The following is a 14,034-nucleotide window of genomic DNA, read 5'->3' as shown; positions in this document are numbered from 1 at the left end:
TTATCTAATTCAGACAAAGATATAGTTTCTTTTAGAAGTTTGGTTACATTTTTTCCAACGATTACTCATGCCTATATTCCCATGTGATTTTCTCAAACCCATAACAAATACGGCACCGTGTTTAATAAGCATTCATGCAACTCTCTTCGTTGAATAATCATCGCGATATTTCCTGATTCTATTTCAAGTGGCGAGGACTATAGTATGTGTATGTAATATTTAGTATCAAATCTGTTGGGATGGACATCCATGTCTATATATGTATTAACTATGAATTTATACACCAAGGAGTTATAGCCCCTTGTAGTTAACTATACCATAAGCTTTCTAATTTGTATAACGTCTAACGGATGTAAGGATGTGTTTTAAAATAATGGTCCTATTGTATGATACTGTATTTATTGTATAGTGTATTGTTTCAGCGTGTGTGTGATGTCATTTGGGGAATTAGAAGTTCTCACAACGTACCAACTGTCATGGACCCTGTGTCCCCATCCTCACAGTAACCCGGTTACAATTAGTATTTTGTATTATTGCTATGTTTCAAAATGTTCCAAACTTAAACGAAGCCCCCTAGAGATAGCGGGGTGTTGTTGAGTTTCAGATTTACAACATTCTCTCTTGCTCCTTTAAGGACACTGTATTATTTATTTGTGTAATCTTTGGTATATGAAGCTCGTACGAGGGATCTCTTGATCTCTCCTTGTTAGAACATTGTCGATGAACCTTTCATTATTGTTTGGATTATTTCTCAATGTTTTGTTGTAAATTATTTGGATAATTATTCACTGATATGCTTTTGTATTTTGTCTCGCCGGTTATCTTTGAAATATATATGCGTATAATATATTTGTAGTATATATTTTGAATAAAGCATGTGTGGGTCATCATGGAGCCCATCATGGAGCTCATGATGTCAGTCACTGAATTGTCTGGTCCAGACTCGATTATTTACAGACCGCCGTCATATAGCTGCAATAGCGCTGAGTGCGGCGTTAAACAACATTTAAACAAAACATAGTAAGGATAAGAATTTATGGATGAACAACTTCTTTATTACAATGAGGAGGGAGGTTTCGGTGTAGGTTCTATCACCGTTATCAAGCAAGTAACGGTGTTAGAAAATACACCGAAACGTCGCTCTTAATTGTAATAAAGAAGTTGTTCATCCATAAATTCGTATCCTTACTTAGTACTCCAACTTCTAAATGCCTTTCAAAGAAACCAAACGTGACGAGCTTGAATGGGATTCTCTTAAGGGCGGTTCCAAACGGTCTTTGCTTTTCGACATCTTAATCATGTGTGAAGCCTATTGTACTATTCTGATTGAGATGCGACCTGCCTCTTTAAACTATGAAAGTTCTAATCAGACACGATATTGGTTTTCTGTATGTGTTGCCTTTTGATAAATATCTTCCTCATTGAAATGCTGACAATGTTATTATGTCTCAGAAAGGGACTACCGTAATTAGTATTCCGATCGGGAAATCATGATGAGGGTGAAGGAAATGACAAGAATCTGATTCCGAAATGTGTTTCCATGACGTCCGCTCCATCGTAATTAACGAGTCGTGTTGAGTGCTTTTGTGTAAAACATCCATTGAATGGTATTCTTAAAAGCTTATTTTTTAGGCTTCAAGGATGTATTGCAACAAAGGCCATAAGACCAAATGTACATACATGTTTAAGGTCATGCGACTCGCAGTGTGTGTATAAACAATATGGAACAACGCAGAACATAAGTTGCATGTATAGCAAGATGGAGTATAAGCACACAGTTCAGAAATAAATGATAAGCATATTCTGCAATTTCAAATTCATCTCATGATCATGCCAACCAAAATTACTTACAAATGTGTTAGAATATTCATACTTTGACAAATATTTACTTCTTATTTGTAAATACAAAGCTATTTCGCTGGCAATGTTTCTTTGAAATAGTGCCAATGAAGTAATTCATTTGGCCTGCAATGCATGACAGAGATTGTGTAACGAGTCTGATTTAGGTGTCAGATGAGTAACCCGGGAAATAATCCATATAATGTCCAATGGGACTTTTTTTCAAGACAATCGACTTTTCACCACGACTTTTATCTGGCCTGAAATACATTATGGAGACAAAATGAGAGGCGCATGAACCAAAATATCATACAATGCTGTCTAATTGGACGCAAGCAGCAAAAAATGGTTATACGATGCGTGATTTACTGTGTCAGGTTCTTATCATTACATGCAAACTTGTGTGGCTGTTTCTATTCAAAGTGTATTATTACATATTATGTAGTAGTAAGCGAAGGTCTGTTTCTCATATCTGACACTCCCATTGTACCCGCTTTACAAACTAAGTTCACCTATTTAGATTGATAGATTATGTGATGAGAAAGAATAATTGTTTGGTGTGCTCAATTTTTTTCACTACGGTCACCCTGAAATCAAAGATGGCCGCCAATATGGCCGCCACTTTTCTACCTAACCTATTAACTTCACTATATATCCTATTTGTTTATCAAATATTAATCATAAATCACTACTTACCATCAACAGCTGATGTGTAATATATATATTTTGTTTGGGCACCAAATTTTAGAACGGAATTACTAGTTCGAAAGGGATGCCAAGTTCAAATTAATGATATAATTTAATCAAAAACGGGGTATTTTTTGTATGGATATACCAATAAGAACTTCAATTTGGAATAGGATAATACAAATTAACCACTTTTGGCTCAGTAAATATTCATTAAAGGTATATTAGGTTTAATAAAACTACAAATAATAGGTAGTATTTGTGATCCTAACTCACCGGATGTGATCACGTAGACAGGATCCCATTAGGGTTTGTGATTTTACACAATTGCCCAATGACCATACAGATTATTGGTGCTTGGTATATCAAACGAATCAGTTTATTATTAGAGGAAATTGGTACTCAATTCTTGACATGTAAATAGCATGCTAATAGGATGTCTTCAGGATTGTTCACAATAAAGCTGTTAATAATAAAGTTGTGAAGTTTGGAGAACTTGATCGTATTTGCAGTTACCACTGTCCATTATTTGCAAATGTTAGTGCAAGAAAGATTTGCAATGATTGACCTTTTAAACGAAAAATATATAATTTCTCGCGAGCCGACACTGAAAGCATAACTAGGGAATTAATACTTGACACAAGTAATCTCCAGTATTCTAGGAAAACTAAATATGAGTTAACAGAATATATTACCAATGTAATAATAAAGTACAGCTGATAGGTTGATCCTAATAAGGAGGTTATTATAAGACCAAAGGATCAACCATGGAGGAATAGTCAAATTACGCTACGTTATGCGAAAGAGAAACCGACAGCATAAGATAGCTAAATTCCTTAACATACCAAATCATTGGCGCAAGTTTAGACAACTTATAAATCAGGTAATATCGATGGTAAGAAAAGCAAAACGTGGTCATGCAAGTCAAAAAGGCAAGCAGAATAAATAGTGTCATCTTAATGTGGGAGGAAAGCTCGAAGTGATGCAGGTCTTAGACGTTTACCAGTTCGGTGAAACCCACGAGCACGGGTATGATGCTGACAAACCTAATCGGGGCGAACCGGAATTCGAACCCACAAACATAGGTTTCTGGCGTGCCCAAAGGTCGCAACTCTGCACAGCGAATCGCGGCGGCTTAAACGACTGGGCCAAGCGTGCCCCCCACGGAGAAGTAAAAGGTGGTGGCATCTTGTTAAGAATTACCTTAGATCTTAGACGACGGCGTCTTCTTTTCTGCCAATAACTTGTAATGATATTTCATGATACAGATGTTGAAATATCCAATGTATTTAATGAGTATTATTGTGGACAGACACGGGTTGACAAACCGGATAATCCTTCTGTTTAACATAATAAAATCCACAATATACTTAAAGTGATATAGTTTTCTCCCAGGAAGAGGTGTGTGATGTATTGTTGCCTGTTGATGTTGCTAAGGCAACTGGACCTAGCGGCATTGGAAACAGATTAATGAAAATGATCGCCAAGAGCTTATATGTTTCTGAACTATTTAATTTGTCTATTCGAAATGCTGTATTTCTTGACACGTGGAAAGAAGCAAACCCGGCACCTATTCACAACTACAGACTAGTTGCTTTAACTTCATGTTCATTCGAGAAGTGGGTCTTCAAGTGGGTATGTCTTTAATTTTCTTAGAGATAAGTCATAAGACCCTTGAAGATTCCGGGGTAGAATAGGTCTTCAGCAACCCATACTTGCCGTTAAAAGGTGACTATGCTTGTCGTAAAAGGCGACTAACGGGATCGGGTGGTCAGGCTCGCTGACTCGGTTGATGCATGTCATCAATCCCAATTGCGTGGATCGATGCTCATGATATTGATCATTGGATTGTCTGGTCCAGCCTCGATTATTTACAGACCGCCGTCATATAGCTGGAATATTGGTGAGTGCGGCGTAAAACAACAAACCAATCAACCAATCATAGAGATAATGATATTTTGTCAAAATTACAGTCGGGTTTTATACCCGGAGATTCCACGCAATGTCAACCCATTTACTTTTACAATGAGGTAGTTACTGCCTATGATAATGATAAGGAAGTAAGGGCATTCTGTGTTCAGTGTAAGGTATTTGATAAGGTATGGCACAACGGATCATTATCTAAATTAAAAGCAGTGGGCATCAATGGATATTTATTGAAATGGTTCCAAAGCTATTAATCCAATCGATCACAGGGAGTAGTAATGAATGGTCAAGGATCCAGCGTAAACCATGTAGCAGACGGTGTACCTCATGGATCTGTATTGGGTCCTTTGCTTTTTCTTATCTATTTAAATGACATTGTTGATAATATGCAATACAATATACTACTGTTTGCTGATGATACTTCACTTTATGTAGTAGTCGAAGATCCACTGAATACAAGCAGAATACTTAATGTTAATCTCCAAATAATCGCAGAATGCGCTGATAAATGGCAAGTGAAGTTTAATCCAGAGAAAACTATTTATTGTGTGTTAAGACGCATTTTCAGCGAACGGCCATATTGGGATTTCCATTTGTTTAACGCAAAATAACTCAGCTAAATGCTGGTTATAGATGCTGCATTTAGAAGTACATGTATAAACTTATGGAATATGACCCAGTGCCAGAATCAGTAAGTGCAATATTATAAATTATTCAAGCGAGGTGGGCTATTTTTTAATAATTACTGTTATGAATAATTTGGGAAAATTGTTCACCAGAATGTGCGATTACATTTCTTTTTAGACTTATCCCTGAGACATGTTACAACAATTTGATCGAATTTTTCCTCCCCAAAAGGATTTCGTCATGAACTTTTGGAGTCTGGTACCAGGCATTCCTACCCCCTGAAGAGTTGTGTCCCTTTCCTGCCACGATCGAATCACATGTTTGCACTTAACTGGTTAAAGGCGCTGTGTTCACCATGCGATATTGGCACCGATAGTGGTATGTTCGATTCAAAGATTCGATGGTCCAAGGTGATCAACGTACACACGTTAAGCTTTCTTCAAAGAACGTCATTCGACTCTTGACCGGGGTCACAACGTCGAATGCCTCAGTAAAGCTTTGAAAAAGTTTCATGGTAGACATGTGGAGGACATTTTCCAATTTGACGTATCAGTGACAAAACGGATGTCCGATGCAATCCCTATTTGACCGGTGTTTTCAGGTCAACAGTTGACTTGCCTTTGCCTGTGTTTGTGATGAGTGCTACAAGTCAGGCAGGATACGCTCATCTTTTCGTGAACACCTGGTATCATCATTTTATTATGACGATTCGTTAAGGCATTCTAATGCTGTAGTCGAAATTAGCAAAGTTTTCTTATGATTATTGAAATAGTTTTTGTCGCTTTATTTCATCTGACCGACCCTTATATAAAGGAATACTTTTCAAAGCGACGTTAAATCCCGTTTACTCACTCGATCTTACCTTTAGGCATATATCATGAACATAATCGCATTTGGGATTCGAACTTCAGAATAAGCGAGCTGAAGTGCAATCAACCGATTGGCGTAACGTAGATAACAATGATAAGTTTACAGGGTTAATATTAATATTGATAAATGCCGATTCCCAAACTAAAACAATATGTTTAGCCAGAAATCGGCACGCAAAAGAACTTAGTGTGAAACCAACAAACAACCAACAAATTGTATGTAATCAACAAATGTATTACAAAATTTCACTAGGTTTACAAATCAATACAAGTTACTGCACAGCATTTAAAATGACTGTACACAATAGAGTGGTGTTACAATATTCAATGGTAATACATAATATGGTGGCAGTGGTCAGTATATAAAAATACAGTGGTGATAGCAAAAGTCAGTGATAATAATATATATTCACAAAGCGGCGGCAGCGGTAAAAGCTTCCGAGACGGGCCTAGGCACGGATTCAGGGGTGATGAGTGATCCACACACGAAAGCTGGTCTTGGTGTGATGAAAAGTGTGAGAGATGCGTAAACACGCTCTTGTCCCGCTACATCTACAGCCTAACTAGCTACTGGAAATATCTACACAGTGCCCTCACCAGTCTAGAGGTACGAGAATGTTTCTATAAGACACTATCACCATCCGCGGTATACCGGAATGTAAGTTTACACACCACACTAGCATCTCAATATATTAACTCCCGGACGACTGCTTACGTTAAATAGTGCTACATTCCTAACGACTAATCACTGTCCAAACACAATACAATGAGCGTCTGCCGAATCTCAACAGAAACAGGTGAGGTGAAATGGGGTTTAACGTCGCGTCCAAGATTATTGCACTTATATAGCGACGTGCATGCACCTGTGTGTCGGTGGCTGCTTGTACTAGTCCGGACTGATGCCGATTTATATTGCTAGCATACTGAGATACCATGCCGCAGTTTAACATGAATACCCCACTCAGACACAGTATACTGACTCCGAGCCGACCAGTCCTTGCTTTAGCCCCTTAATGCCGAGCGCCAGACAGGGTAACAAAAGTACCATCTTTTAACGTCTTTTGGTATGACGCGGCCGGGGATCGAACCCCGGACCTTCCGCTCTCCGGGCGGACGCTCTACCACTAGACCACGGAGGCGGTCTGGAACATACCTGGCCTTCGCGCTGGTGATTTTACAGGTTTTCTAGCTTTTGAATATTTCAGTTTTGAAATAACCTTTTTCATAACAATTCCCACGTTCCTGTCTCCGTAGGCATACAATATGGGGTTCCCAAGAGAATTTCCCACAGCAACGGTAGCTGCCACCCTCTCTGCAACTGAAGGTTCATACCGCTGACCCCCTAAAAAGGCAGCGAATCTCAAACTGAAGAAAGGTGCCCAAGACAGCAGAAAATATAGGGACAGCACAGCGAGGAACTTGGCCGCTTTTAAATTCCTCATAGCCGAAGACATGTGTCTTCGCTTGATACATCTTGACACGCAAAACTTCCTCTTGTTGCGAGCAATGAGAAATATCTTGAAATATATGTACGTTAGGACAACCGAGCAGAGAAAGAAACTTACTCCCGCCGCAAGGAAAAAGAACCATGGCTCCATGATGTATTCCGCGCTGCAGGACGAGCCGTCGTACTCGCTCCTCCTGAAACCCATCGTTGGGAGAAAGGAAAAGACAAAGCATATGGTCCACAGCATAACCGATATGAAAACCACTCTTCTTCTAGAAAGAATATCCCGGTAATGAAAGGGTCGTTTGATCCGGATATATCGATCGACGCTGACCAAAGTCAAATGTTGCATAGATACACTACCGAGGGCTACTGTCGAACAATAGGAAAAAAGACACAGGCGGTAGTCCTTTAAGACTTCAAGTTCCAGTAAAGATTCAAGGGGTCTGGTCAAGCCCATCCCGAAATCTGACAACGCCAAGCTCCAGATTATGAAATGCGTTGGGGTGTACAAAGACGATGTGGTTGCAAGGATATACATCACGAAGCTGTTTATAAGAACGATTAATAAAGCCAGTACCATCTGTATGATGTAATCGAACAGACCTTTCGTCGTGAAGGGGGTCAGATATAAGATCTGGCGTTGCCCTGAAGTGTTCCAAGTTTCATAGGTCGCTGGTAACCAAAGTGTCACTTGGTCTAGGCTTGACGTGTCGGAGTTGTTCGGTGTTGATGAACTGTACACAGCCCCACTCTCCAGGCTTAACGCCATTGTAGCTTCTAATGAATCAATACCCCGAGGTGCACTGTCTTTTAAGCACGCAGAAATCTCGTCTCTGTGATCTGGTAACGCTAGGATTGGCGTGTTCAAGTGGTAAAGTCGCAACAGAATGAAACGTCACGAAGGTGCCCAGTCCTTGTGTCACTCCTTGCCATGTGGCACTAGATATCTGGCTAGCTATGTCTTGAAACTTGGAATTTGCTGTTAAAGTGTTGTGATGTGAGCGTTATCGGTACATGTTGTTATATGCCGCAGTAGACACTATTCAAGATATTTCATGGCGGCCTGTAAATAACCGAGTAAAAAATCAAGTGGTTGACAGAATGACAGCATGAACAGCGACGTATTCCTTCTCGGAATCCGGTGTGCGTGTGTATGTGTGTGTAATTGTGCCTAAGGTTTGTAAAAGAAGAGAAAAAACAAGCTCGCTAGAGATGCGGTGTGTCCTGTCCAAAATATGTTTGTTTTTGTTTTGAGGGGGGGGGGAGGTGTGTCATGAAAAACTGAAACAGTTCTATTTTTCCATGACATGACACAGCAAAAGGGGGGAAGGCGAGGGGCATACACAAATTTTCAAATTAAAGAAATGTAAATTTGAACTTTAATACACATCTAAACTTGATTCTAGTCACATATCATGTATGGTACCTGTAGTTGTTTCTTTACTTCTTGTTGTTTTGTTGTTTTGTTGTTTTGTAGTCAGGCTCACTCACTTCGTTGATGTACGCCATCGTATCCCGAATGCGTAGACAGATGCTCATGATGTCAATCACTGGATTCTGTGATCCGGACTCGACTAGTCACGGGGAATTTTGCTGGCTGCAGCGTTAAACAGGACACTAACAATCAAACAAACAATCTAGAAACCAAAACAGTTTTCAGAACGACGAACGCACGATTGACAGGGGTTGTAATAAAGGCGGCCTATGTTTCCTTGCTTGTATGCGACTGACGGAGGAATGTATGGCATGCATGATTAAACGTAAAGAAACGTGATAGAAATATTGAAGATCTGATATCTATCTGAAATTAAATGACAGCTAATAGGTTAAATAACACATGAATAAATAATGGTTTAAATAGTATGGCAGACGTTGGCTTTTGTCTCTAAACTAGGTACCATCCGTTTCATCATTTAGCTAAGTGGTTACAGCATTCGACCCCTCCGTGATACAGCTTGAAATATTGCTGAAAACGACGTTAAACCTTATATAATCAGTCTCTGCATTTGTTGTAATTGATTTATTGGTCATTAAACGCTTTGGGGGCACGGGTGGCCCAGTCGTCTAAGGCGCCGCGATTCGCTGTGCAGAGTTGCGTCCCTTGGTCACGCCAGAAATCTATGATTGTGGGTTCGAATCCCGGTTCGCCCCGATTATGTTTCTAGGTTTGTCAGCACCATACCCGTGCTCGTGGGTTTCACCGAACTGGTAAACGTCTGAAAACGTTAAACACAACTCACTCACTCACTCACTCACTCACTCACTCACTCACTCACCCACTCACTCACTCACTCACTCACTCACTCACTCACTCACTCACTCACTCACTCACTCACTAAACGCTTTATAGGTGTTCGGGCAACTAGGCCCATTTGCACCTTGTCCATAATAAAGGTTTGTTCAGTTCCGAGCAATGTCATAAAGTAGCAACACTGCCACACGCTTTAATATAAGCAAGAATGACAATCTGAACTTCTTCCTAGAACATAAAGGTCCAGCCAATGAGAGGTCAGTATTGAGAACTGTGAGAGACTCCACCATTGCCTTACGTTGAGTTACATATTTTTGGCAATGCAGTTAATAATGAGCTGATTACACACTGTACAATGTGCAGAAATGTCTTTATTGATAATATTGAGATATGTACTAAGACCACAATGCCCAAGACGAAGTCGGGTTAAGAGAACCTCCTCTCTCCGGTTGTTTCTAGATATTTGTAATGTATAAATATAAGGCTCAATGCCATAGAGGTGGCGTCCTTTTAAGGATGATGCCCATCTCTGTTGACATTTTGTTTTAGCATGGAACAAATAGACGGTGCCTAATTCTGCAGGAGAATGTAAAATTGTCTCATCCCGTTCTCACTCACCAAAGTCTAATGCAGCTTTTGCCAATTTATCAGCCTTCTTATTTCCAAGAAGCTCAACATGAAAAGGTATCCATGAAAATTTAACATCTAAAAGATCTTTACTTAATTCATTATAAAGGTCGAGTATAGCGATGACCAAGTCCTGCCTCAGTGTGGAAGAACCTACCCGAATTGCTTGTAAAGCACTGGCAGAATCACTGAAAATGACCGCTGATACAAGCCCTAAAAAATAAATAAAACGCAATGCTTCAACGATTGCTTCAAGTTCAGCAGAAATATACTGACAAGTGATCAGCCAATCGTATAGAAATGTCTCCATGTTCATTAACAATGAAGATACCAGCACCAACATGAACGGACACTGGGCACTTAGATCCATCAGTATAAATCTGCATGGCAGTTATCCACTGTAAACTTCGGATATGTCCCTCGGCTATGGCTTTAACACGAGGTGCTGGCTCAGATTTATTGACTTGTTCCAGTACATCATGATAAACTGCTGGAACTTCAAGCAACCATGGTGGCTTTTCGGGCAGAACAGTAGTATCATCTATGTCAACGTCACGTCACATACAATATAATGGAAAGCAGTTCTCTGAGAACGCATCCCATAAGGCCCCATACCATCTTTTAAAGAGTCTTAAAAATACTCAACACAATCATTTAACACAGTTGACGTAGTGTGTTTTCCCCAAAAATATTTCAATTTTAACATATTTCTAACTTCTAACAGTTCCCGTCTGAGATCGAAAGGCATTCACCCGAATCAACTTGTAAAGTCTCAACAGAGGTATAATCTAATCTTGCTTTTGTGTGGCACATGCAGATCCATAGGCTAGACAACCGAACTCAAGTCGAAATCAAATGAGGGCTATATATGAAATTAATAAACACTTCCTGTCTGCATCCCATTTGGTACTGGAATGGTTCAGGACTTAAGTGCAGTTCTGAATCAGATAGACTATGTTTGGTTTCCAGGTAAGCCCTTTATCAAACCAGCGACCTAAAAACTTTATCTACAAACTCCAAATGAGAACCACACAAGACTAATTTTGAATTATGAAGAATCTTCTTCCGAGTAAATTTGATTGCAGATGAAATCTTCAAACCCCAATGTACACACCAATTATGTAAAAGATAGAGAGATTGTGGATGCTTTTGAAGACAGTGTCAAAATTACTGGACCGTTTCCACAAGGTTTCATCATCTTCAAAACGTGATGTTTCGACCAGTATCTTGAATTATTGATATTCTCCAACAAATAATTTATCATTACATTAAATAAGGTTGGGCTAAGAAATTGCCAAACCTTCCCTCCACAACATGTCAAAGACTTTTTCAACGTCCATGAAAACAGCCATTAAATATTCAGTGCTACCTAGTGCCTTTTAATGTCGGTTTCAAGTCGCACTAAATGATCAGCACAAGATCTATTTTTCCGAAAGTCTGATTGAACGCCTGAAAAGAGAATGTTCTTTTCCATGAAGTAAACCAGACGATTGTTTACCATTCTCTCCACTATTGTACACATGTTAGAGGTAAGAGCAATAGGTCTGTAGAATGTGGATTCAGTAGGATGTTTACCAGGCTTTGGAAGTGGAACTCCTGTTGTGTTTTTCGAAGAAATAGGAAGTTTGCCTTCAAACCAAATATCATTAAAAAGCGATCTCGCGTTCTCGGGTTCTCGCGTTTTAGACGCTGTCCGTGCGCATGCGTAATATCATAATATAGTAGTTCTTTGGTCATGCTTCTTTCATGCTCTTCATTCTCCAAGTAGCATTTAGCAAACTTATGACTTGAGCTTGAAAATGCTATGTAATTTACATACACAAAGTCTGAGTCTGTGTACTTTATAATAAAACCCTCAACATGCTCAATATAATTTAACAAAAGAAATTGTGTACATGAATGTCCAATGATAGTGAAAACAGTAATGTGTCCGAAAGCTGGAAACAAAACGATTACCGTCAGTGAGTGAGTGAGTAATATTGCTTAAAGCCGCATCAGCAGTACTACAGTTACAGAAATAATCACAGGCCAGTGAGTTTCTCCATGAGGCAATTTTATACACGGCTAGCATATTCATGAAAGGCAAAATTCTCATAGACCAATCGTTTCCAAAGGTCGAGATCGCGAGAATGCGAGATCGCGAGCATGTCCCTTACAGTATTCCATACCAGAGTGTGTACGACGTTTATTGCCAGGTCACCAACTAACCACTAACACCAGCCTGGGACCCTGGTGGATCAGTGTCAGCGACAAGATAGTTTTTCCGTCATTGCTTTTATCTGATGGTTTTTTTTACCATGTCAGATAAACAGGTCCTTTGTGTGAAAACTAAAGCAATTATTTTTTCAAGTATTTTCTGGAACAGTTATATTCAAAACAGTCTTTCGTGCCACAAGCTTATTGATTTTTTTCTCTCTCCCCAGCCACCCGTAAAGATCCGGGTTAGAATAGGTCTTCAGCAACCAATGCTTACCGTAAAAGGCGGCTATGCTTGTCAAAAGAGGCGACTAACGGGATCGGGTGGTCAGGCTCGCTGACTTGGTTGATGCATGTCATCGTATCTCAATTGCGCGGATCGATGCTCATAATGTCAGTCATTACATTGTCTTGTCCAGACTAGATTATTTACAGACTGCCGTCATATAGGTAGAATATTGCTGTGTGTGGCGTGAAACAAGCAAACAAACAAGCAATGCATGTCCTGCTTGACTGTATTGATTTTTCCATCACAAGGGATCAATATTTCAAGGTTTAATCCATAAAGAATCTTTTACAATTCTTGGACTTTTTACAAGAAATTGAATTGATTCATAAATTTTGATGTACATAGTTGTTTCTTATAAAATGGTAGTATATATTTTTTGATTTATCTACCATTGTCTTAAACGTAGAATATTCATTATCTTAAAATTTGGCTAAAATTGCATACAATCTCCAGCGGCTGAAGGGTTGGTGTAAATCCTGCTAGGGAACCGCACAGGTAGCAGATGCATCGTAAGTTCCCACGGTCGCTTGTATGGTGACTTATCTTTGGCTGCTTGTGATCTTTAGCACGTTCTTATAGTGTATTGTTATGTAAAGTGATGTACTTTTATGGTTCCATGCTAGTCTTAAATCTCAATCTGTGATAAGTCCACTCAGTCCCGAGATCGTTTCCCCACATGGGTACAGTGGGTGTGAGTGAGTGAGTTGGGTTTAACACCGCTTTTAACAGTATTCCAGTTATATCACCCTGTCAGCTAAATGTGGGAGGAAAGCCCGAAGTGATGCAGGTCTCAGACGTTTACCACTTTGGTGAAATCCACGAGCACTGGTATGGTGCTGACAAACCTAGAAACATAATCGGGGGAACCGGGATTCGAACCCACAATCATAGGTTTCTGGCGTGCCCAAGGGATGCAACTCTGCACAGCAAATCGCGTTGCCTTAGATGACTGGGCCACATGTGCCCCGAATGTGTGATAGGGTAGTTGCATCATTATGTAGGTCTGTATAAACTAGAGTAACCATAGTTCTAATGCTACGTCTATGCAAAACGATATAGCCTACGCACTGTTGAGTAGGTCAGTGGAGTGGGTAGGCCCGTGGAAGTGGTAATCCAAATGTTTCTTTTAAACTGACGACCGATCTGAAATAAAGGAATGTTCACTGAAATTCCACCTACAGTCACATTAAAGTGACTACCTTCTGTAAGACTTGTGTTGTGGTAGTGAGGGGACTGATTATTAACGCTGTGACATTCCTCCTGGGGGGAATAA

This window comes from Haliotis rufescens, unplaced genomic scaffold (assembly GCF_023055435.1).
Source record: "Haliotis rufescens isolate VD_foot unplaced genomic scaffold, xgHalRufe1.0.p SCAF_2, whole genome shotgun sequence".
Lineage (NCBI taxonomy): Eukaryota > Metazoa > Mollusca > Gastropoda > Lepetellida > Haliotidae > Haliotis > Haliotis rufescens.
This window is presented reverse-complemented; position numbering follows the sequence as displayed.